Below are 5,000 nucleotides of genomic sequence, written 5' to 3' on the forward strand. Positions count from 1 at the left end.
CCAAATAAAGGACATTCATTGTTTTCCGCTTTAAGGCTTGTAATGTGCTAAAATAAGAACAAGTGGGTTAAGCGTAGGCTCAAAATCGGCTAACAAAGGAGAGTAAAAGGTAAGGCTATTTGGATAAGTGAGCTAATGAAATGATGGCCTCAATCATATAAATGCATGAATACAAGGAATAATGGGACATATAGATTCAAACAAATCAAAGATTACAATCATAGAAAGAGAACAATTACACGCAAGAAGGGAAATAAGTGGTTATAAGATGTAACCACACCATTAGGCTCAAATCTCACAAGCTTGTGTTCTTAGCTCAAAACCATGTTCCAAAATAAATTCTTTCAAGCAAGTTCAACAAAAATTTTCAAATTGGTAGGTTACCCTAAAAACAATTTTCTTGGAAAAGAAATCATCACCATAACCAAGTAGTCCTAATATGAAAGAAGTGGTAAGAATATGTACAAATTCTAACTAACATGCAACCTATCATGCAATGCAATAGCTGCTCTAACAAAGAAAAATAAAATAAAAAAAAATTGCTGTTGAAAAGGAAATTGTTACCCATGGAGATCGGTCGAATGACCTCCCCACACTTGAAGATTGCACCGTCCTCGGTGCATGCAAAGAAGAGCAAGGTGGATGGGTTGCTACAATTGATGAGCTTCTTCGAAAGGTTGTGCGGATGACTTGTTCATTGCCCCATTTAAAAGCTTTTCCGTTTCCTCCTTTCTTGGTGGCCAGCCTAAAAGGAGAGAAAAAGAAAGAAAATGAAGCCTACAAAAAAGATATCAAAGTAAATAGAACATAGGCGGGGGCTAATGCCAAATAAGAGTATTATTCTCTACTACATGGTAGCTACAACATGTGAGTGAGAAATCAATATAAGCAAAAGGCATATCAACTGATACTTGATGCAAGAGTAAAGTTAAGGCATGTAGAGTATATTGAGCATCAAGATCAAATAAGAATTGACACAAACAAGATTAGTGATACGCATGAAAGCATTTGATTCTATCCTAACTCAATGATGAAGTGGTACAAGAAAAAAAACAAAGGGTAATGAATTAGGAAGGACTAAAGCACTAATCTTGTGTGTTGACAAATATTACAATTAATGTAACAAGTCATGAAGCACCAAAACAAATGCAAGAAATTCTCAACAATTGGGTGAGAGAATTCAACACCATTATTAAAATGAGAAATTTAGAAGATAAAATGAGAACAAATAGAATTAAAATGCAAAGAATAAAAGTATGCAAATGTAATAGACAAAAGAAAATGGAAGAAGAGAAAAAAAATTTTTTTTTTTTTTATTTTTAATTTTTTTTTAGTATTTTATTTATTTATTTATTATTATATATTTTTTTTATTATTAATTTTTTTTATTTATTTACATTAAAAGAGAAAAGAAAAAAAATCTTTCAAGAGAGGAAGAAGAAAAAAAAATGAGAAAGAAAGAAGAAGAGAAGAGGAAAGAAGGAGAAAGGAGGGAGGAGAAAAGCAGGGTGCAAATCCGCGCGCGCGCGCACAGCGCGCTTACGCGTGGATGAGCTTGTGCTCCCAGCACAATGCTGGCACAACGCGCGCACAACTCTCTGGTTTTTGTACCAGAAGTTGCGGAAGTGCAATGTGCGCGCGCGCGCACAGCGTGCTAGCACGCCGATGCCCTTTTTTTTTTTTTTTTGCCCAAAAAGCAGAAAAAATGCCCAAGAGCTCCCTATAATGTCCAAAACTCCTCTTTATTCAATCAAATATCAAACAATTTACAAAAATGCAATTTGATTTTAGGATTTATTCATCTACTACTAATGAATACAACATACTAACAACCAATCTTTACAAACAAATCAATATGAAATGAAAATCTACCTACAATGGCAACTCAAATCACTTATTAAACAAAACTAAAAGTGGAAGGAAAGAGTTTACCATGGTGGGGTGTCTCCCACCTAGCACTTTTAGTTTAAGTCCTTAAGTTGGACATTTTGAGGAGCTTATTGTCATGGTGGCTTATGTTTGTACTCATCCTTGAATCTCCAAGGATCTTTGCTCCTCAATTGGTTGACAGAATTTCCAACCCTTTTCATCAAGCTTGGGCAAAGTTCTACCCAAGATATGAGTCCCCATAGTTGGTCTTCACATAGCGAACCGGGATCCTATATCTTGTCTTCACACCCATCCGTTAGTTGAGTTTCATGGTTTTGTCGGATGAGCGGTTGACATAAAGGTGATTGAAACATAGAATTCTCTTTACTCCACCAATGCTTCCTCCTAGATCCGTATAAAGTAATCCTTGTCCCAGCATCATCCCTATACCTTGAGGCCTTGGCCTTGATAAGCTTAACACCTATTTTCCAACCACTACACAACTCGTTTTTACTTTTAATTCCACAAAGAGTTCTAAGTTGACCATCATTTTCAAGCAAACCATATTCAAGTGAGAGATTAAAGCTCAGGGATAGAGATTTTACCCACTTAAATGTTGTATTGGATGGTAATTTGGGGAGATAGGCTTCCCCACACTTAGACCATGCAAGGTCCACTTTCTTGTGCTCCTCTTTAGTTGTTTCCACCTCTTCACAATTCTCTTCACTTTCAACCTCATCCTCTTTGTTACGTGGCTTGGTGTTATCTTCAAGAACTTCATCTTGTTTAATGAGAGGCGATTCAATTTTGGATAGAAATTCATTGATGAACAAGGTCATCTCTTGATCAACCTCTTCATATTCTTCAATTTCAATATACACCATGCCCTTCTCATCTTTCTTGGGAGGTTGTGCACACTCTTCTATAATTTCAACTCCATGTCCAACGGGTGAAGATTCCATTGTAGAGATCAACTCATCTATGATTGAATCCATTTCTTGATAAACCTCTTCCAAGTCTCCAATGATGATATGTCTTGGAGATTGCGAACCCTCCTCAACATCAATATAAAGCTTCTTGGAAGAGTTCTCCTTGATGCTACATTCCCATGGACTTTCAACATCTCTGAGATCTTCAACCACTTCTCCCCTTTCTTCAATGATCATAGGCTTCTCCAATTGTTCCAACACAAAATTTGACTCCTCCTTCTCCACCGAATTTTCTAATTTCTCCTTCATGCTTTGCTCTTCTTTTGACTTTTCCCATGTGGTCACGAAAGTACCTTGAGTATTCAAGCATTGGTGGGCTAAAGTGTGCACCACCTTGGTCAAATTGGTCACAAACTCAAGTGTATCCCGCTTCATGGCTTCTTGTCCTTGGAGTAACAAAGTGAGGAGATCGTTTATTGGGGCTCGGGGTGAATAGGAAAGTTCATTATTTTGGAGGGAGGGTTCATGGTAGGAAGGTGGTTCTTCTTGGTAAGGGTATGGACATGGTGAGGGTTGAGGTGGTTCATGGTAGTAATCTTGATAAGGTGGTGGTTCTAAGGGCTCTTGCTCATAATGGCCATAAAAATATGGTATGGATGATTGGTTATATGATGGATATGGATCATAGGGTGGTGCTTGGTGATGAAAGGCTTGTGAGAATGGTTGAGGTTCATGTTGAGGATGAGATTCATAGGCATATGATGGTGGTTGTTGAGTGTCACAAAGAGAATCATCATAGCCGCTAAGTTGGCATGCATTAGGATGGAAATTATACCTATAAGTATCCGGAGGTTGTTGCCAATAGGAGTGATCAATTCCTTGGGGCTCTTCCCATCTTTGTTGGTTCCATCCATGGTACATGTTGCCATTAAAGTCCATATTTCCTACAACACACTTAGAACCAAACTCAAAGCCAAAGTGGTGAGAATTCATAATGAGAGAACAAAATAAAACTAACAAAAATTAAGAAACAACAAAAGATAAACCTATTCACAATATTCACATATGTACAATAACCAATAACACAACACCATTGCAAATCCCCGGCAACGGCGCCATTTTGACGAATGGATTTTTGATGGTATAGAATTTCACAAATGAAATCTCGTTGAAGTATAGTCTCTAAACCAACAATAATCCTTTCATGCAAAAATTTGTTTGCCACAAGTACAAACCCCTAAAATCTATAAACCGAAGTATTTAAACCTCGGGTCGTCTCTCAAAGGACTTGCAGGGTAGTGTTCTTGTTATTGGTTATGGACTTGTTTATTTTGGGGTTTTGGATGAGGAATGTGAATAGTAAATGGTAGGAAAACTTTATTCACAAAATGGTCTTGGCAAGGTTTGGTTGTCAAGGGTCTTCATCATTATCACTAGCCACAAGTATGGTAGTTGCAAGGATTAATCCCACTTAGTCATCCTTAAATCGATTAACAAAGGAAAGTCAAGTGAGTTATATCAATCCTAGTCCATAAGTCCTAGCTTTCCACTAATTGGATTAATGAAGGCTAGAGTTAAGGGCTATCAACTATCAATCAATTGGACACTAGTGACTCAAGAAATCCTAAGTTACCTTCTCAAGCCAAGAACATTAAATTCTAGTCTAACATTCTTCCAAGCATTTAATCAAACACTTGGAAGGCACAAAAGAAAAGTATAGTCAATCACAACAAGAATGAATTCTAACTACAATTGAATGTAAAGAATTAACAACAACAATCAAGGAAATCACAATTATCATGAATTACCTCAAATTGCATTTATTGAAAGAAATTAAAGAGAACAAGAGTATCTCAATTACAAAACCTAGAAACAAAGTAAGAGAAATTACAACAAGAGAATAGGGATAGAGAGAAGAACCAAAGTGTAGCAATCATCAATTGAAGGTAGAAGTAGAAGGAGACTTGAATTAAACCTAGAACTATGAGATCCTAATCTAACCCTAATTCCTAATCCTAATCCTAGAGAGAAGAGAGAGCTTCTCTCTCTAGAAACTAACTACAAAGCTAAACTAAACTAATTGGTAACTAACATATGTTTCCCTCTTCACTCCTTGGGTTAAATAGCATCAGAAATGAGTTGGATTGGGCCCACAAGGCTTTAGAATTCGTTGGCCACGTTTTGCTTTAAGTGAACTAGGTG

Source organism: Arachis ipaensis, chromosome B7 (genome assembly GCF_059453495.1).
Source record: "Arachis ipaensis isolate K30076 ecotype BB chromosome B7, ASM5945349v1, whole genome shotgun sequence".
Taxonomy (NCBI): Eukaryota; Viridiplantae; Streptophyta; class Magnoliopsida; order Fabales; family Fabaceae; genus Arachis; species Arachis ipaensis.